This window comes from Monodelphis domestica, chromosome 4 (assembly GCF_027887165.1).
Source record: "Monodelphis domestica isolate mMonDom1 chromosome 4, mMonDom1.pri, whole genome shotgun sequence".
NCBI classification, from domain to species: Eukaryota; Metazoa; Chordata; class Mammalia; order Didelphimorphia; family Didelphidae; genus Monodelphis; species Monodelphis domestica.
In genome coordinates this window covers 408,107,141-408,129,224 of record NC_077230.1, presented here as the reverse complement: position 1 = coordinate 408,129,224, position 22,084 = coordinate 408,107,141, and the positions used below count along the sequence as shown (strand labels likewise).

At 37.4% G+C, this 22,084-nt stretch overlaps 1 long non-coding RNA gene across 1 annotated transcript; it reads right to left on the bottom strand.

Annotated features, from left to right (window-relative positions):
- Positions 1–321: 321 nt before the first annotated feature.
- LOC103097243 (uncharacterized) lies at positions 322–22,075 on the bottom strand. The gene is made up of 3 exons (XR_008911589.1): positions 21,946–22,075; positions 15,112–15,230; positions 322–3,775 (listed from the first exon to the last, which is right to left on the bottom strand). It is a non-coding gene; the product is annotated as an uncharacterized LOC103097243 (long non-coding RNA).
- Positions 22,076–22,084: the final 9 nt, after the last annotated feature.

The following is a 22,084-nucleotide window of genomic DNA, read 5'->3' as shown; positions in this document are numbered from 1 at the left end:
GATCTTCATCTCAACTCACATACAATGATGAATCTGGTACCCTACAGCAAGGAAACATCTTCCTTTCGGTGTTCTAGAGATATTTCCAAGAGTTTGGGGGGAGGAGTATAGTTCTCTGATGCTATCAGCTCAAGTTCCTTTTCTAATTTTTAATATTTATAGTTAGTATCTCTCACTATTATTGATTACCATTACAATATAATTAACTAATCAACATCAATTACATAAATAGCAAAAAAATAATCAATCAAGTCTTATAAAAGTATACTTATTGGGGAAAATATAGAATAACAGAACCATGTTGTCCTCTAGCATCTGGGGGCAAAATCTCCTATATTCTACCTTGGTTCCTTACGAGGGTAAATTCATACTTCAAGCAGTTTCCCTACAAGTTAATTTCAGAATGGGGCATTGCCATTGGAAATGTGTTGGTTGTTTACCATTGCTGGACTGGGTCAAGCAAGTCAGTATCTGTTTAGAGCCTCTGCTATTGCTCTGTCTGTCCTTAGATTCCATTATACCTCATCCTGAATTCTAGTTCCCATATTTCTGGCATTCATTATTCTAAACTTCTGAAATTCACAAGGTCATAAGCATCTGTAATTTATTGATGTTCATTCTTTGTATCTAGGAGGACCAGTGACATCACATGGTAATCTTTTACCTTTCTGGTGAATTGTATTTAAATGAAGCAGAATTGTACAAAATCAAGACAAAAGTCAAGATGACTGATGCAGTGAATGATCTTGGTATCTTCTGATGTCTGACCACATCTTTAAGGGCTTCACAGCCCCTGCCTCAGTCACTCTCTGAACCATCTATTCTAAAAGAAAAAGTCTTCACATGGTTGGGGTAGACAACTGGTAACTCAATGATGTGTTTGAGGTCTGTTGCTTACCCTCAGGCTGCTTTAGCCCATCTACCAACAAAGTGAGAAGGTTTTACCAGAATGTGGTCCCTGCAAATGCTACAGCTTCTTGGAGCCACAGGTGAGAGTTGGTTAAAAAGGGAACACCAAAGATATACAAGCAAAACTGAAAATGGTTTGGCAAGCCATCACAATAGATCATTCTAGAGATCATTCTCTCTAGACACCTCATAGACCTCTACCATTTCTAATACTGCTTCATTTAAAGTAGGAAAAAGTAGACAGAAGAGAGACAAAAGTAACAGTAGGATTGTGTGTTTGCAGACCACTTGGTTGGTGCCTTGTGTTTGGAAAGGACTGAGGACTCTCTCCACAGTGAAGACTTCAAGTAATCAATTCCTCCTCACTCAAATATAGGTAGGCAGAAAAGAGAAAACACTTTGGCCAGCTAGTGTCTTTTGAAGGAATTCACAGTTCAGAATCAGCAGCCAATCAAAAAAACTCTTCTTCATATGGTAAGAGGGCTAGGAATAGTCAAGGCATTTTCAGATGCATTGAATTAGAGAGCAGGAACTTTCTATTATATATTATCACACCTTTCTGGAAATGAGCTCTTCAGTCTCTTATACGTGAGCTGGCAGCAGGGGGAATGCACAGTCTATTCTCTGAGAATAGAGCTTTATGAGACATGACCCTACACATTTAATGTGCTGTGGACTATTGCAAAGGTGGATAAAATGACTGCTTTTTGCAACTGAGTAAGAATTTGGATAGAAGCTCATCTTTTGTGCAGCAATGAGATGATTCCAAGAATCACCAAGATGATGTGGACCTCCTCCTGTGCCAATATGATTTGGATTTCTTTCACTGGATTCTTATATTTTCAAAATGTTTATCTCCATGTAGTTTGGGAACCATGGATATTTGGTAAGGTGAAGTCTATTTATTACAGATGTTATTAAATTTCTATGGGTTAATGTTATTATTAGGTATTTGTTTTGATAGTTTCATCTGAGACAATGAAGCAGTTCCATTGAAAGTTATTTGTTGAATTCTCAAATATAAACATGGACATATCCTTAGTATATTAATTTGTTTTTATTCATTTATGAAGTTAAAATTAATTTAACAAGTTTTGATGTATAATTATGGTTTATAATAGTTGGAGTGTATGGGATATTCAGGGAGGACTAGCATCTCTGATGTGGGAGCTTGCTAAGAACTTTTCAGGGCTAATTACCCACCTTGATGTCCACCTTTCAGTTCCAAAAAGCTGCCCACACCCCAGTAAAACCATCTTGGCAGAAGGGTTAAACCAGTTTGAGGTTAATTGACAGACTTAATGTTTATCAGTGAGTTAGGGGATGCTCACTCAAAGCATGTGAAGACTTACCTCAGAAGAAGGAGTGGATGAGAATATTTTGTTCCAATGGCCTCTAAGGTAATTGGAAGCAGGTATCTGGAGCCCTTAGAACTTAGGCTCTGAAGATTTCAAGGTCATATACTTCATTCTGGACCATGACCAGTCTTCCTGACTAGTCATGCCATTAGACTTTGATAACTCTGGAATAGAGTGTGAAGATGATGACTTTGTGCAAATCACAAGCAGTTCAAGACATCATCCCATGATGTTGCTGGAAAATGAAGAACAAACAACAACAATTTTGGCCACCCATAGTATAATTTCTAATTAGGGTTAGAATTTAGTTACTAATTAGTTTCTTTAACCTGAAGTCAATAAGTTAACACATTTTCAACCATTTCTTTCTGTAAATAAGGCTTCAATAAATAAGGTTAGATCTCCTTCAATAAATAAGGCTAGACTCTTTAAGGATAATCTTTATGTGTTTTCTGGTGACCACAATTCAGTACTTTTTATCACTATCACAAAACTCTTCCCCAGGTGTTTCCCTCAAAAAAGTTCACGTATCACCATCATTTGTTCAGAAGCTTCCATGTTGGTATTTCTTTGTCTGAGTTGATTGTTATGAGTGGTTATAATCCACAGGGGTCTTTTGGTTCTGCTCTGGGATCTTAGTCATTTTGTAGCCCTTTTAAGCTTTGAAGATTCTGTGAGATGAGAATCCTTTGAATCAACTCATAACCTTGGTCATTTTGCAGGTTCACAGGTTCTGTTGTTGTTCATTTTTTAAGGATTGTGGGGAATACAACCATGTAGCAGATAAAATAAAAGATTCAATGAGGTGATCATGAAATCTAGGGTTATTTCCCTCTCTGTGTGTCCTTTCCCCTTTTTAGGTGAATGAGTATCTCTTCCAGAACAGATGTGTCCAAATGTAGAGAGAGTCAGAGGTCCCTGTTCCTTTTGATAAGATCTATTGATTAGAGAATGTGTACTAGAATAGGAAGGGAGCAATGGCCACTTTATTGTCATTCTATGGAAATCCTTCACCTCATTCCAGGTCAGTAGATATCCTCCAAAGTTGTGTGGGCAATTGATGACATTAAATCATCCACTTCCTGGTGCATGTAAAAAAATGGTCCATTGCTTTAAATGATCACTCTATTGCAAATATTAATAATACAGAAATGGGTTTTGAGCAGTGATATATGAATAACCCAATAGAATTGCTTGTTAGCTCAGGGAGGGGGGAAGAGGGGTAGGAAAGAACATGAATCATATAACCATGGAAAAATGTTCTAAAAAATTAATAAATGACTTTTAATAAATAAATATATTTTAAATGGTCCATTGAGTCACAGGCATCTGCCTTATCTGGAACATTCTCAAATCATTTATACATCAGGGAACATAGAGAAAATTGAAAAAAGGGAATTATAATTCTCACCTGAACTATTGGGCCAATAGCATTTAGATGCTCTCCTCGCCTTCTTATGTAGCAAGCAAGATTTCTTGCTTAGAGTAGTTCTTCTTCTTCAATTGTACTTTGAGGAAGTAGAGAAACTGATAGTTAGAGCAGGCTTATCAGATAAATCAAAAATGTTTAAATGAAAAGATATTTTTGTTGAGCTGTGGAGAAATAGGAGTAATCTGGGAGAAAATGAAGGAAATGGGGCATTTGGAACCTGAAGACAATTTCCTAAACTGAAACCCCTTAATATATGTCCACGTTGAGGAGTGGTTTTAAAATATACAGTAGGGGTCATCTTGGTTTTTCTTGTCCAGTTTCAGAAGGAAATGACCATTGCCCTCCAGTACGTAAAGGGCTGTCTTACAGAAGAAAGTTTTGATTTGTTCAACAGGACACACAGCATAGAATGAGGATAAATAGAAGTAGCATAAAGAGTGGATAGAGTGCTGTAATGGTAGAAATTTTAGGGAATAAGGGTAGACTGAGCAACTGTAATGGTTAAAAATGTGGCTACAGGATTTATGTAATATTGAACAATGGCCGCCAAGGAATTTACTTATGAAATTCCTAAAATGAAACACTCAAGTCAGAATGAAGTTTATGGAGGTTTAATCACACTGGGAGTAGGGAAAGGAGAGGGAGAGAAGGAGAGAAGAGAAAAGGGAAAAGGGCTACTCAACCTCTGACCAAGGCAGAGGGAGTTTTAGGCCCAAAGGACCAAGGTGGAAAGAATCAGTCCTTAACTCACATGAGTGATCTGAAGGAAAGCTGTCTGCGGGCGTCCTCCCTGTCCAAGCTCCTCACACCAACTGGCGTCTAGCTCTCTCCACAGGAAGTGAGCGAATTCCAGAGGCTGTTCCCTACCTCACTTCCTGTGTCTCACAAATGCCAATGGTTGGCTCTAGCTTGGCTTAGGACAGCCCAGGTGGGCAGTTAGTTATTTCTGATTTGTCATTGACTAGCACATGCCCGTGTAGTGTGGGTGTGCACAATTTTTGGGTGCTAGACCAAGATAGAGACTTTTAAAATTCACAGTGCCTGGCTTGGAGTTAGGAAGATTCATCTTCCTGAATTCAGATCTGACCTCAGATACAGCTGTGTAACCCTGTGAAAGTCACTTAACCCCATTTTTCTTCAGTTCCTCTTCCAAAAAAAAAATGAGCTAGACATGGAAATGGCAAGTCACTCGAGGATCTTTGCCAAGAAAACCCTAAATAGGGTCATGAAGAGTTTTATACAACTGAAAAAACTGAAAAATATGAACCATTTGTATGAGAAAAAATCCTAATAATTAGATCTGTTTCAAAGTGGAGTGGGCTGCCTCAAGAAATTCTGGATTCCCCATTACTAAGATCTTCAAGCAATTGCTTCTAAGCCATTTTTCAGAAATGATGTAAAAGAGATTCTTTTTCCTCTATTATCCACTACTTCAGCACAAATCCAGAAAGATGATGTGTACACATGTGTAGCACATGCTCTCACACACACATACAAACATATATTTCTGAGTCTTGACTAGAGGGTTTGGAAAAGTTGAGTGAAGCATGTTTCCTTCTGAAAGTAATCTCTTGGGATGTTGGAGAAGCTGCATTAATGATCTTCAGTATACCAAAGGAGTCACATGAAAAGGAGATAGTTAATCACAAGGATGATATGGAAACCAAGTAGAACTTTGGTTAAGTAAGAAATGGAATGATTGGAGAATGAAGGTGTCAGTGACATAGTCAAATTAATTGAGATTTCTCACTTACTGATGGATATCCAGAATGGATAGATTGATAGAGAAATGAGGAAAGGAAAGAGTATATAATATTGTAATATGTAATAAATGAAATTTTGAGAGGAGGGAAGGAAGGAAGGAAGGAAGCAAGAAAGGATAAAAGGAAGGAAGGAAGGAAGGATAAAAGGAAGGAAGGAAGGAAAGAAGGAAGGAAGGAAGGAAGGAAGAAAGAAAGGAAGAATGAAAGGAAGGAAGGAAGGAACAGAGGGAGGGAGGGGAGAAAAACAGAGGGAAGGAGAATGAAGTAATGGAAAGGGAAGAGAAAAGAAGGGAAAGGAAGACAAAGGACAATGAGAGGGGGGGTTAAAATTATCTTACTCTCTGTCATAAATGAATCTACAACAGATACTGGAAACCAAAATGCATGGCTTTTTAAAATTTGGATGCAGAATTTCATATCCTGCTTAGTGGTTCCTAGACTTTTCAAATGAGAGTCCCTTTTTAACATCACAAATATTTCACAGATGTCCACATGTTTGTAGTTTTACTCTTAATATTTGTTGATTGAGAAAATACATCATGACACATAAACTCCTATGAATTCTCTAATGCCTGTAAATTAATTTGTATTTCCTCCATCACAGCAACTGCACTTACCCTGTTTTAGCAGGGTTATTCAATGTTTCATTTTGTTGAGTCAGGCTGCATATTTTGTGAGAGTTAAATAAAGTTGGAAATAGCAATGGTTGGTATACAGCAACCCATCAGCTTCCCCCACCCTTACCCTCAATCCTGCACTGTTAATAGTACTTCCTGAGCTAGGAAGCATTGCTCTAAGCAGTTCAAGTTAACTGTAAATTAGGAGACAAAAGGAAAATCCAGCTTTCATTAAATATTGGTCAGGTTCTCATTCCCTAACTCCCTTCTGAAGAGACTATTCAATTCATGTAAATAACTAGTAGAATCGTGATGTTGCTCACAAGCAAATATTCTCCCTTCTCCTTTGACATGTGCAGTATGGGCAATATTCTCTTTCTTAATAAAATTCTGGCACCCCATGCTATTTCTGAAAAGCTCATTGGTGGATCATTAAATTCTCCACATCTTTAATGTTATTAGTAAAAATAATATCTGATATTTCTATAATGCCTAAAGTTTCACAAAGCACTGTACATATATTATCTCAAGATTCACATCTTTGATAAATTCTGATAGAAGAGAATATGGGGTTGTCCAACTATCCAGAGTGATTGATGATAGTTGGGAATCCATAATGTACCATTTGTATCTTCCAGATGTTAGAAGAATAGGAAGCAGGCCTCAAGAATGTTGAATGGTAAATTAATGTGAGAGCATGGTGATATATGATATAGGAATTGGGAAGATCTGAGTTCATATTTGTTCTCAGACACTTGTCCCTATTTTATTTAGTTTCATCACCTATAAAATAAGCTTTAGAAAGAAGTGGCAAACTGCACCAGTATCTTTGCCCCCCCCAAAAAAAAACCCCAAATGGGTCATTAAAAGTTGGACATGACTGTAAAGATTAGAGAACAACAACAACATATATGATGGGTAAACTTTGATAGTCTATAATCTGCCTCACTGGAGGGAAGATTGGCATGGATGAGATCCCAAAGCCCAGGGGTATTTAGAAAATGTAATATCTTAAGAAGCAATTGGGTGACAAGGAAGAGGGCAGAGTTTGAGGGAAGAGAATCTGGTTTTGGATTCAGATTAACATTTACTAACTTTATCTAAAACACTTCAGCTTTCTCAGTCCTAGTTTCCCAATCTGTAAAATGAGAGGGTTGAACTTGGAGGACCTTGAGATGTTCATCAAATTTGTATAGAAGATCCAATAAAGCTTGCAGAAACTCTATGATATAATTATTATTGTGATTATTTGCCATTTTAGTGATGAGGACAGTAAGAAAGCCATAGTCACAAAACTAATAAATATGGGAGATGGAATTTGAACCTTGGATTTTCTATCACTCTTTTTTGGGTAGTTACAGAGCTTAAATTGTACTTTTTTCGCCCAATGGGAGTAACTTTTCTATTCAATCACTTTCCTTGTTGACAGCAACCAGCCTTGATTAGAAATGAGTTACCTTAAGAAGACAGTAGTGGACAATGAACATCAGAGAGCACCAATAAATCAAATTGTCAGCATCATTTATATACTATTAAAATGGGACTCTTCCCACTTTTCATGGAAGTTTTTCTTATTTCATCTTAAAATAACTATTCCCTGTAGAAAGTAATAGTAGTAGTAGTAGTGGGAGGAGGATGAAGAGGAAGACTATCAGTAGTAGGATTATCAGTAGTAGGAGTAGTAGCAGTAGCAATAATATGTAGTAGTAGTAATAGAGTGACAGTGATAGTGGAGGTGGTGGTATTGTAATTCACAATTATATTTTACTTTAAGACTTATGAAGCACTTTTCTCAAAACCACCATGTTAGTTCAATTACTATTCCTTTTATTGGTAGAAAGGGAAATTACAGCCAGAGAAGGTAAATTAATTTCTTAATGTTGCACAGATCATAGGATCATTAATTTAGTATTGGAAGGCTCTTGGAAATCAATATATTCTAATCTCATTGTTTTAAAGATGAACAGACTAAAATCCAATGATATTAAGTACCCAAGGTAACATAAATAATAAGGGAGCTGGGATTTGAACCCGTGTCATGACTCCAGAGTCAGTGGTCCTTTCCATTACACCATGTTGTTTGCCAATATTGGTAGAGCTTGAATACCAACCCAAGTCTATTGACTCCAAGTCTGTATTCTTTCCAGGATGAAATACTGTGTAGAAACTCATAATTCCATAGGATATCAAGGTGCTCAGGCACTTGGGAGATTTAATAAACACCCTAATTTGATAGAATATTTTGGTTAAGTAATCATATACTCTGAGTGGTTTAAGACATTCATATGTTCAGATGTATGGGAATTGAACCATCAATTCTTCCCCCTTTTTTCTACTTTGGGAAATTGAGAGATTGGAATAGGTGGCTCTTAAGGTCCCTCGTAGTTCTAAATCTAAGATCTCACAAAAAATAAATTTCTGTAAGTCCTTTGGAAATCTATGGTTCTTCTAGTCTGTGATGAATTTGAAGAAGAGAGAGAATGTAGTTTGCTTGTCTGAGAGTATATTTTTCTATTAATAGTTTCTGACTCAAACACTCTCTGGAACTCATTGCCCTTGTTGCATTATCAGATATTCATTCAAGTTCAAGACTTTCCATGGTTTAAGATGTGTTTAAGTATCTCCTCCCTTTCTGGTTTGCTTGCAATTCCAATCAGAAACTTCTGCTAAAGCAGGAAGGGTCTTTGCAATGATGAGCACTGAGTGCCAATTGACCAAAGCTGAGAACCATGGGAAATGATCCTCCAGTTCTCATCTGCCAGTTTGGAAGACTTGATTCATGACTAATTAAGTCATTGCAGAGAGGTGTTATAGCACAAACCACAGGAAGACATAGTTGAAGATCCTCCATTTGAGATACTATTGTAAGGGTTAAAATTAAGGTTGAGCTAAATTTATAAAAATGTGATTGCCGAAAATATGTTACTCAAATCAGAATGGCTTTGTTTTTGAGGGGGGATTATTTAATTAGTTAATTTAGAATATTTTTCCATGGTTACAAGATTCATGTTCTTTACCTTCCCTCCCCCTAACTCCCTCCCATAGCTGATGTGCAATTCTACTAAGTTTTACATTTGTCATTGATCAAGACTCATTTCCAAATTATTTATATTTGCAATAGGATGTTCATTTAGGGTCTATATCCCCAACCATATCCCCATCAACCCATGTGATCAAGCAATTGTTTTTCTACTGTGTTTCTACTCCCACAGATCTTCCTCTGAATGCAGATAGCATTATTTCTCATATGTCCCTCTGAATTTTTCTGGATCATTGCATTGCCTGAATGACTTTTTATGGCAGTTTATTTACAAAAGGAGAAAGAGTGAAAGTAAGGGTAATGAGAGAGAGAGTAGAATAGATAATTACTCTGGTCTGGTTTGAACCAGGCAGGGCTTCTGAGACCCCAGCAAAGAGGGGTCCAGAGGTAAACTAAGCAAGGTTTCTAGTCATGAGACCTCCAAAACAGGGGGCTCTTGGGATGCTTATCTCTCCAGAAAGTCAGGAAAGAAGTCAGCCTTTTCACTCACCCACATGGTAGTTCAAAGGGAGAGATTCAAGAACAGTCTCACCAAATTTCAGAGTCTCAAGTCCACAAAGCAGATTCTTCACCAGCCTTGATCTCGAACTCTAAATTCTGAAGAACTCCCTCTCACAGGAAGTTGCAACTGCTTTTAAAGACACTTCTTTGCATCACTTCCTGTACATGTCTTCCACTTTATGTGGACCAATTGTAGCCTTAGCTTTGCTTAGGACTGCCCAGGGGGAAGACAGTCATTTCTGATTCATCACCCACTTTAGCACATGCGGGTCACAGACCTCCCCCACTTAAGAATAAAATGGGGGATATACACTTCTGGTGATTGAATCTAAAAACAGGCAGGGGAAAGTTAATCCCATCTTCACACTACCCATGAAATCTTTATCAAGTCACAACATCTCAATGCCCACAGACGGCTCTTTAAGACAATAAGTTTCAGATCTGCATTGGAAGAGGTGTTTTCCTCACAGGGAGTAAATAACATCAATGCAATCACAAGTTTGAAGTAACAGCAACTGTTGTTACTAAATCCCAATTCACGTGCATTTATTTACTTAAAATTCATTGATTTATTGGGTTTTGTCCTTTGTATTCAGAGAAACAAAATGACATCACTGGTGATGTCTTTTGATTCACACATAAATTGGACTTAAGTGTGGCAGAGCTGTACAGAGTAATCAGTCTCACTCTCCCTTCCAGAGTCATCGAAGTCCAGTAGCAAGACAAAACAAGACAACTGATGATGGCTTAGGATTCAGTGGATTATCTTGGCATCTTCAATGTCTAATCAAGCTCTAAGAAATCCATAGTATCTACTTCAGCCTCCTTCATGGCCACTGAAACAAACCGTCCTCATCTGCCTCTTCTGCTGGGGTAATCTTCATATGCATGGTATAGACACCTTCTCTTAACTCACCAACCTGTCAGATACTCTCAACCTGGTTTAATCCTCTTGCCAAGATGGTTTACTAGGATGTGGCTTCTTGGAACCACAGGTGAGAGCTAAATGACATTAGTTTATTTTTAATTTATTAAATATCAACCATGGGGCACATAACTAAGACGTAGGAGAGAAACAAGCTTTCTATATGTGGTGGTCAGCAAAAATGTCCCTCATTCTTAAACAGCAAATAATCAGGGAAGCACTTAACTTTACCATTCATCTTATATCTTTCTTCCCTTTCCTAGTCCAACCCCTAGGGAAAACAAAAACATAAAAGCTGTCATTGCATTCCTTGTCTGCATTTCCTCTTCTCTCACTCCTCTCCTCCTCACAATCTGGCTGCCATTCTGTTTACTCAGAAGAAATGGTTTTCTCCAAACTTATCAATGATCTATTAATTGACAAATCCCAATGACCTTTTCTCAGTCTTTAAACTTCTTGACCTTTTTGCAGTCTATGACAATAGTTGGCTAGTCTCCCTTCTGGATCTTCCCTCTTTTCTGAGTTTCTATCACGCTATTCTCTTGGTTCTCCACTTAAATGTCTGGTTGCTTCTCAGTATCTTTACTGGTACATCATCCATGTCCTATTCCCTAACTTTACATGCTCATTCCTGTTCTCTAAGGATCTGTTCTGGGCTATTTTTCCTTATTTGTCCATATACTCTCTCTGGGTAATCACATTAACTTTCATTATTTCAATTATCATCTCTATAAAGACTATTCAAGATCTATAAACCCAGGATTAGTCTTTTTGCTGACCTTAAGTTGCCTATCTCCAGCTGCTAATTCAATTTGTCTCCCTATTTGTCCCTTAAGCATATCAAACCCAATTCCTCTCCCTCTATATCTTCCCTCTTTCTTCCGATGACATGATCATTTTTCAAGACAACTTTCTTTGCAACTATAAGGGTATTCTAAGTCCTTCACTTCATTTACTCAACATATTCAGTCTATTGGTCATGTAAAAATGGAGACTTGAAACCAGGACTTCAATCCCCAGAAGTCCTTGCTCTACTTCCCCAGAATGCCTTGTAACCTCACCTGGGCCTAGAGTGAGATGGGGTATTTAATCTGGTTGTAAAAAGGCTCTTTTTTTCTCTTTCCTACTTCCTCTTGGGAGCAGATGTCGCTCTGCACCTAGCAGTCAAGATGTGAGTGGTCGTGAATAGGCTCTTTGGGCCTAGACACGTGCCTCTCTTACTTGTATTTTCTTTATATTTTAATCTTCAATAAACCTCTAAAAATATAATACTCCTTTCAGAGAGAAACTAATTTCTACCCTGCCTCAGTTTTCCCTAAATTTTAACTCTTACAGTCATCATATAGGTACTACCTCCATGGGCAGCTCTTTAATATATCCAATTCTCATCATATCCAGTGACTCTCAGTCAAAGAATGTGCCATATCTCATCCCAAATCTTGATCTTTCCTTCAGACTTTTCTCTCTGTTAGCTAGATGGGTAGGTAATAGAATTGAGTCTGGAGTCAGAAAGAACTGAATTCAAATAAAGCCTACTAGCTGGATTTGAATCCACTTATTAGTTGCATGGTCCTCGGCAAATCATTTGACCTCTGCCTAACTCAATTTTCTCAACTGTAAAATGGGAATAATCATATAACATATCTCTCTGGGTTGTTGTGAGGATCAAGGAAGATATTTATCAAATACCTACACAGTGCCTGGCACATAATAGTAGGCACATATAAATGCTTTTTTCTCTCCCCAGTCTCCAACTCCACTTCCAAAAAAATCCATCTTCCCCATATCTTCTAAAGGTATACACACATACACACATATATTGTATACATATATATGTTGTTTGTTATTTTGAAGTGTCCAGTTAACTCTTTCCTTCTTTACCTTCTCCAAATTAGAGAAGGTATCATTTGAGGAAAAAAAAAAGATATATTTGTGTATAAAACAGAAGTCTGACTTCATCACTCTCCTGTTCAAAAGGCTCCAGTAGTTTTGTTTCTTATAGAATGAAATAGTGTTTCTACAGCTTGACATTTAAACCCTTAATAATCTCCCTCTAGACTAACCTTCCATGTTTATTGTAGTTATTTGCCTTTATGATCTGCATATTCTAACCCAAATGGCCTGCTTACTGTTGTTGGTACACAACATTCTGTCTTCTGTCTTCATGCCTTGGCATAGACTGTCCTTCATTCTTAGGCTATACCTCTTAGAATGATTATTCTTTTATTCAGTCATTTCAGTTGTGTATGATTTTTGTAATCCCATATGGTGTTTTCTTGGCAAAGATACTGGTAAAGTTTGCTATTTTCCTCTTCAGCTCATTTGACAGGTGGAGAAATTGAGGCAAACAGGATTAAGTGACTTGCCCAGGGCCACTCAGCTAATAAGTGTCTGAGGTCTAATTTGAAATCAAGAACAGGAGTCTTCCTGATTCCAAGCCTTGCATTCTACCCAATATGCTACTTAGTTTCCCCTTAGAATCCCTAATTCCTTTTAATTTTTGCCATCTACACATAATTTCTATATACTCTATATCAGTGGCTAGAATTTAAAATCTGGAATCAAGAAGACCTGAATTTAAATTTAGCTACAACATGTTTAATACCCGTGTGACCCGAGACCAGTCACTTAATCTCTCTGCCTCCGTTTCCTCAACTATAAAATGTCAGTAATAACTTCTTTCCCTGGGTTGTTGTAAGAATAAAATATGATATTATTTGTAAAGACATCTTACAAACTTAAAAGCCCTCTCTAAGTGCTGTGTACTATTATGTATAACCTTGCATGTAGTTTCCCTTGGTTAAATATAATGAGGTTAGAAACTTTGTTTTTGTCTTTGTGTCCCTAGCACCTATTATAATGCTTGACACATATTAGGTGTGCTATTTTCTTTAATTGATAGATAAGACTCAGTAGTACTTCCTCTCATTGAGTTTATAATCTAGTAGAGGATAAATCAACATCAGTGATAATTACAATCCACAGTATTACCAGGTAAATTCATATTGGGGTACAGAATAAACTGCAAGTCTAAGGGGAAAAAACATCACTGGCAGAATATATGAGAGAAAGCTTCAAGAGACTTTTTGAGCCCCATGTTGAAAGACAGGTGAGGATTTAATCATAATAGCTGGTGTTTTATAACTTCAACATTTTTCATCTTTTATACACACTGCACACCAGCTTCCTTCAAATTCCAACGAAAATCCTACCTCTTAGAGAAATCTTTTTCCTAATCTCCCTTAGTTTGAGTGCCACTTGCCTGTCTTCTGTTGATGATGTGCGAGTTTATTCGGTATATAGTTTATTTGCAGATGTTGTTTGCACATTGCCTTCCTCATTAGACTGTGATCTTCTAGCAAGATGGGACTGACTTTTCCTTTCTTTGTATCCACAGTACTTAGAGCAGTTTCTGACACAGAGATTATACTTAATAAGTGTTTATTGACTCACTAATTATCTTTTTGAGTCTTACTACAATCTTATAAAATGATATAATAGTTATTATGCCCATTTTACAGATGAGTAAATAGATTTAATTGCACAAAGTTACACTATTAGTAAATCTGACAGGATTCAAGTCTTCTTGCATCCAAGTCCAGCATTCTGCTCATTGTCAGGCTAGAGAAGATGGAGCAGAACTTTCTAGTAATCTGGGGTTGTATTATAAAAAGCCAGAAAGGGAGAAAGAATATTCAGGGGACATAGAACTGTCCAGTTCATCTGGAACACAGAGGAGAAGCACCATATGTAGAAAAACAGGGTGGTACCAGGTTATGAAGGGTTCAGAATGGGAAGCAAATAGGTTTGCATTTGGATAGGTAATAGGGAGCCATTGAAAATGTTTGAGCAGAGGAGGGACAGTATAAAAAGAACAACAAAAAGTATACCAGGAGGGTGTGAAAGGTGTCTTGAAGGAGAAGAAAGAGAAAAGAAGAAAGCTGTTGTTAGTTCATTGTTTTCATTATGTAAGGCTATTGTAGTCATCCAAGTGGGTGCTTGTGTTGGGGAGGTAGCAGTGGGAGTAAGGAAGAAGAGCCACATATGAGCAATGTCACATGGGTAGACTCTTGCAGGGCACAGTTCCAAATGAGACTGGTTCTTTTAAGGCACACCTGTTCATCTTGTATTTGAGTTGTTTTCCAAGTGCTGTGTACACCCACTTGGTGCTTGTTCCTACTGGACCTCCTTTGGGGTTTTCTGATTTGGCACAGGTCCAATCACGATGAACACACACCTTAGCCCCAGCTCAAATGACAGTAGTTCCCATGTGCACCATGTGAGAAGCTATAGGATCTAAACCACCTAGCAAAATAGAAAACTGTCAATTTGTCCTTCAAAGGACCAAAAATAACATACAATGGGGACAGGGGTGATAACAAAATCAGGAAAACAAGGGGATACATATGATCACATTGATATCATAGAAATTTAGGCCTCACTTCATTCTCTCCACATCAGAGTGGTGAGGTTCCCAGATCTTCAAAAATGATACAAGGATGACATCTCAGATATGTTAAAGAGTGGGTTCTTCACCCAGAATGGGGCAATCTAGAAAGTCAGTACCTTAAAACACTTGAATTCCATGATTTGGTGGATTCTATTTCTTCTTCTCCATCCTTATCATCAGCTGTCCAGATCCTATTCTTCCTTCAATGGCCAGCTTGCCATTTTTATCAAAATACCTTAGGGATTTTCATAACAATCACATTTATTTCTATTACAGCAATTACCTGGCTATACATATAGGATCTGGATTGTACCTTAGAGGTAATTTGGTTCTATCTATTTTACAGATTTGGAAACCAAGATTCAGATAGGTACAGTGATTTGCCCAGGTACACCCAGGGAGACAAGTTTCTAAGATAGGATTCACAGATGTTCTTGATACTGTAAAAAATGGACTTGAACTCTGGACTTCAATCCCCACAAGCCCTTGCTCCACTTCCCCAAAATGCTTTGTAATCTCACTGAATTCTCAGGTGGGCCCAGATCGAGAAGGGATTTAACCTGATTGCAAAGGCTTTTGTGCTCTCTTTTGGACTTCCGTTTTGGAGCAGACATGGCTCTTTTCACAATGTAGGTGAGGTTTTGTCTAGGCCTCTCTCTGGCCTAGGCATGTGTTTCTTATTCTGTATTTTCTTTAATCCTTAACCTTAAATAAACCTCTAAAATATAATGCTCCTTGCAGAGAGAAACTAATTTCTACCTGCCTCAGTCTCCCCTAAATGTTAATCTTTATGGTTGGCGACCTAATGGGAGAAACAACTCTCAATCTTCTGATTCTTTTCTGATCTTAAGTTCAGCTTTTAATAGCTAGTGGCTAGAAATTTTTTTTATCCACTTTTCTCTGGACAAGGTGTTTTTTTTTTTTACCCTTGCAAAGCTGCTGCTCATTCCAGCCATTAGATAGCTCACAGGCTCGCTACGGACCTGTTGCGTTTGCTGCCCACCCACCCCACCTGGCTTGGCCGCTTCCTGCCTGCAGCCTCGATCCTGACCCCTCTCTGTCCTCACCTGGTGCTCCGGATCCAGGCCCTGCGTTCCTGCCCTGACCCACCCCAGTGGTCTCTTGCCCATCTGGCCCAGCTAATCCCAGTCCAGCAAAAACTAGCCTCCGACCCAGCCGGCTCATCACCCAGATCCTTGGAGAAGATCACTCAGGACTCATTTCTACGAGCTGGTAACAGGGGATTGGGCTCCACGTGGGCGGAGTGGATCAGAGGAGGGGAAGAGACTAGAGAGAAGAAACAGACTTTTCAAAGAAACTTAAAAATCAATGGGCTATTTAAAAGGATACCTTTTGACTGTTCTGGTAATTTTATTGACTTCACCTGCATGTCAGGGAGAAGACTCAGCTAACTTTGGGGAGGCAAACGGGTGGCTCAGTGAACTGAGAGCCAGGCCTAAAGACATGCGGTCCTGGGTTAAAATCTGGCCTTAGATACTTCCCAGCTGTGGGACCCTGAGCAGATCCCTTAACCCCCAATGCTTAGCTCTTACCACTCTGCCTTCTGACAATAGGCATCTAAATGGATAATTAAAAACAACAAACAAACAAACAAAGAAAAAACACACCTAAAGAACTTCAAAGAGACAAGAGGCTATATTTTAAGGCATTTCAGACTCCTATGGTTATAAAAATCTCTGTATTCTATTGCATTTTTCCAGATTGTTTTGTTGAAGATATAACTGTGATTTTAAGTTCATATATTACTGGATTCAATATTATTCTGTTATACTGTTCATTTTAATGTACTGAGTTTTAACTACTGTTAAATTCTGTTGCTTTTCCCCTATAACCATATTGAAAAAATTCATAGGTTAATTAAGCCCATATATGAAAAAAAACAGTTTTTTTCTATTTTTGCCTTTGTAAATTCTCACATAGAGGATAGATGGACTTCATCAGAACTGGTTACAATTATATAACAACCTTTGGAAAATTTAATGTGCTAAATACCTCAAATGATTTTAAGGGTTTTTTAAAATATGATTTTTGGGATTTTTTTTAACAATCTCTGATTATTTTTGCCTGCCCCTACCACAAGGTGTAAGGCCAATTCTAGCTGAAGTGAAATACAATTATAACCCCCAACCTTCCCGCATTTCTAAATATGTGAATGGAAGTTGGGGTAGTTAATCTCAGGGCATTTGTACCCCTAAAAAGCCTCCAAAAAGGAGCACCCCTTTATTTATACTCTTCAGCTCACTATTTTACTTCCACCAGAATGATATATAGATTTCTTGATTATGTTCTTAACCCAAGATGAGTTTTACTTTGTTTAAAAATATGTTTAAATACCAAGGTTGAAAGATTGCTATGTTTGTAAAAATTGTGACAAATATCCATCAATTAATAGGTTTTTAAAATGCCATACAGCAACTTCTGTGTGTGGTTGTTTGCTATTGGAATTAATTGGGCTATTGAAAATTTTGAGGATATTGATAACTACATATTTGTACTACTGTATTTTTAAAAATGAAAAATTGTTACCTTGTTGAATTCATTTGCCTTCTACTCACAGTGATCATGGCCAGATATTAAGAGGAAATGGATCTCATTTTTGGTGAGAAAGCCTTGCATTTTATATTCTCTTAGCTGACACAGAATGTCAATGATTATAAGCTATATTTTTGAATTTTTTAAAGCTCTTTTATTATTATATTTTCTTGCATGTGCAATATACTATTTCAGTTTTTTTTTATTTTTTTCTCTTTTTTATATTTAAAGCACATGTCACCAGCATTAAGGTTTTGACTTTTCAGTACTATAAGTTTAAGATACATTTGTCAATGCATGCCCCAAAAGCTTGTGACTATAAAAATGATGCCACTAATTATTTAAAAAATTATGGGACTTTGCTTAATGATTCTGTCTGATTCCAGGACAAGATATACACAACAGAGCCATTGCACAGAGCCAAAGAAAAGCCAATCCAGGATGGGTTGATGCACTTCTAGGCCAATACAAAAGTCTTGAATCTAGGGTGAAGATTCAAGGTTACTGTGTTTAACATTGTTAGACATAGGCTTTCCTTGTGTCCACACTCACTCTGAAAATACTCACAGATGAGTATCCCTGGAACCTTGCCTCATATAATCTCCTTTTCTGCCTCTCATACTGTGGTACCTTTCTGTAGTCCTGGCTACTGACTGGGTAAATGCATTATTGCTTAGATCATTTTGATTGGGCCCTGATTTAAGGACCTGTTATAGATTTATTTTTCTTTTACTTAGAATTTTTTCACATAAGACTTTGATAGTCTATATTTTCATCCAGAGTTTTTTCTTTTTTTATTTGGATTTTTCTGAAGTCTTTTTAATATCTCTTACTAATTGGTTCATATGCCTCATACCTCAGCCATGGATCCCTACGTGATCCTGTATTTTTCAATCACCCACAACATGGGCAAATGTAAAAAAAAATATTATTTTAATTGCAAAGTTTAAATTCCTTTTGAGAAGAATTTTAGATAAAGAAGATGCTACCTCTCTGAATCCAGAAACTGAACTGTTGGAGAAGCCACCATGAAGAAGCCTCCAGACCACAAGCTGCACAAAAATGAACTTTGGGTGTAGTTGATTGAACATTTATTTGTATGTATACTTTCATGCCAAAGTGGACTGCCCCCTAACTGGCTTTCTGTCAATGCGTCCAGTAATTATTGGTTTTGTTCTTTTTTTCTCTTATCCTCACATTATTGTAATCTTTTAAGTTGATTATGCTTTTATGATCCTTTTGGGGAAAAAATTAATTTTTCCAAAAATGATCACATGGAGAAATGTAAAAAATGGACTTGAACTCTCGACTTCTATCCCCACAAGCCCTTGCTCCACTTCCCCAAAATGCTTTGTAATCTCACTGAATTCTCAGGTGGGACGAGATCGAGAAGGGATTTAATCTGATTGCAAAGGCTTTTGTGCTCTCTTTTGGACTTCCATTTTGGAGCAGACATGGCTCTTTTCATAATGTAGGTGAGGTCTTGTCTAGGCCTCTCTGGCCTAGGCACATGTTTCTTATTCTGTATTTTCTTTAATCCTTAACCTTTAATAAACCTCTAAAATATAATGCTCCTTGCAGAGAGAAACTAATTTCTACCTGCCTCAGTCTCCCCTAAATTTTAATCTTTACAATACCAAGGCCATGTATAATTCAAAATCTGTTACCCTAAAAAAGAACTACATTTCCCGGGAGCCCACTGACTTCCTATTGTTACATTCTTCCTATAGTCAGAAGATATTAGCTTGTGGGTGGTCCTCTTGGGGTCTTTGGCTTGATGACAGCAAGCTTGGTGGTGGTAAGGTGGGCATCTGAACTGGTTGATCAGCCATGGACACATGGTCTTCATTTTGTATCCCTTTTATTATTTTATTTCTAATGATCATCAAGAAATCTCCTAAAATATATTTTTATCATTGAGATCAAATTTTAATTTTTACAGCCATTACTCTCTTCACTATACCATGCAGTATTATTTATTTTGCTTTGGTGGCTTACCAGCCTTATTGATGCTTGTATTCCCTCACTACTGTGAAATAAAACTCATCTCCCCCTTCACTTCCTCCATGACTCCTAGACATGCTCTCCCATAAGGTATATATAGAGTCTATAACTACTGGTTTAGAAACTCATTGGCTTCTCAATTTATAACCCCCAAAGGATCCTGGGATGAATTGAATCCTATTCCCTCATTTTATGTGTGATGGAACTGAAGACTCCAGGGGTTAAGGAATTAGCCCAATGTCACAGCCGCACAAAATAACATAACCTGAGATGTGAATTTCTGATCCAACTTCTGCATTCTTTATACTACCCACATACCAGCATTCCTGTGTTTCTTTTAATTATTTTTAGTTTAAATAAAATATTTGGACAGTGAGGTGGTATAATGGATACAACACTGGATTTGGAATCAGGAATTATGAAGATTCATTTATCCTGGTTTGAATTTAACTTCAGACACTTAATTAGCTAGGTGACACTGAGCAAGTCATGTAATCCTCTGCCTTGGTTCCTCAATCTGCAAAATGAGCTGGAAAAAGAAATGTCAAATCATTCCAAGATCTTTGTCAAGAAATCCCAAATCAGGACAGAGAATACTAAACAGCTAAAATAATAACTGAATACACCCAAACACACATATGTGCATAATATTTGGATTATATGCTTGTTGTCTTTTGTGAATCTTAAATTTTTTCAGACTCTATCTTGGAACATTATCTTAAGGTTATGGTTAAGGTTATTCCCCATTTAAACAATGGAGGTACTTGGTGAGGAATGTATTGGGAACTCTAACATTACTCCACCCATACTTAGGCATACTTTAGGGGAAGATAAAGTTGTAAACTCCTTACTGAACAATGAAAAATTACTTAACCCATACTTATAGTGAGGTAAAAGCCCTTAAGCTAGGTCTATTTTTAGATCTAATACAAAAGGGTACTAAGTATCTATGAAGGTCAAATTAATCACAAAAAGGTCAGGCAACTTGCAAGGGGCAAGCGTAACAAAGAGGTGTGAAGTACTCAGAAGATATAATCTACCCAGAGAAGGTGAGAACTAAAAGCTAAGAATGGGATGTCCTAGGAAAAGTATCTACTGTGATTGGTAGATGTGAAAATCTAGGGGAGGTGACACAAGAGAAATTTGTCTTTAAAAGAACCTGTCTAAGCCAGTTCAAGGTAGTTCAATTTAATTCAGCTTTGGAAGCAGAATTGGAGGTCAGGAGTCAGAGGAGGCTGCTGGGTCTCTGAACACTAGAGTTTTGCTTGGAAAGATCTTGTGGTGAGTGATTAAAAACTCTGTCTCTTTCTCTTTCCTTAATCCCTTCATTTATATTAATTAAAATCTCCATAAAACCCAGCTGACTTGGGTATTTCATATTTGGGAATTTTTCTCATGGTGACCACTCATTTTTTATATAAAATCAAGATGCTAAAAATTATCTTTACAGGTTGGGCAATTCACAGTCTTGAAACCCATATTTTTGCAGTCACAGTTTTACTCTCCTTTTATAGGATCATAGATTTAGAGTCAAGTACTCTGAACTGAAGCCCATGATACACAGTAGAAAGAACTTTGGTTCAGGAATCTGGAGTTAGGCTTGACTGCTATTTCTGCTTATAACCTGTGTGACCTTAGTCAAGAAACTAACTCTCCCTAGGCCTTAGCTACCTCATGGGGGAAGGGGGGAGGCAAGGATAAACTAGATGACTCCAGAAGGTGGTAAGACTTCCCAGCTTTTTATCTATGGATTTTAGGTATAGTGACTTGCCCAAGGTCACAGAGGTGTGGAAGAGCTAAGATTTGAATCTGAGTCCTATGACTTCACATTTAAATATTTTTCTTGCTATACTATATGATATTTCTACCTCTTTCCCCATTCTACCCCATCTTTAATGCTATCTTTTTACCACTTCTTATGGAAGATATGTGTTCCAGTCTATTTAAGCCCAATCTATTTATTTCTTCTACCCTTAGTTATTATATTCTGGACCTTGAGGGAATGTATCAGTATAGTAGTTTGGGTGTTCCCTCCTCCAAGACATATGACAGGCTTCTGGAACTTTTAGTAAACAGTTAATAACTATAAGGGGGAAAGGGGGCTAATTTTAAAAGGGTTAGACTGGATTATTTAAGTGTGGTCACCAGGAATTTAATTTATTCCAAATAGATTTATTTATAATTTATTTACAAAATGTAGAAAGAGTAAAGTAAGAAAATCAGAGAAAGGATAGGATAAGATATCTAGCTTAAACACTAAGTAATTTATTCCCTTAGTTCTTAGCAAAGCCAAGGACCTGGGGAAGTCTCTCTCAAGAGGTAAGTCTCCTGAGGTTAGTTGTTTTTTTTTTTCCCCAGAAAATCCAGCAGTTAAGAGTCAGCTTTTCACTCACCACGTGTCAGTTTAAAGGAAGAGATTTTAGAACAGCCTCACCAGGAATAAGGTCTCAGGTCCAGTCAGCAGATTCTCTTCAGCCTCTACTCCAAGTAGAACTCCAGTCTCCACTTCCAAACAATGAAGAACTCTCATAG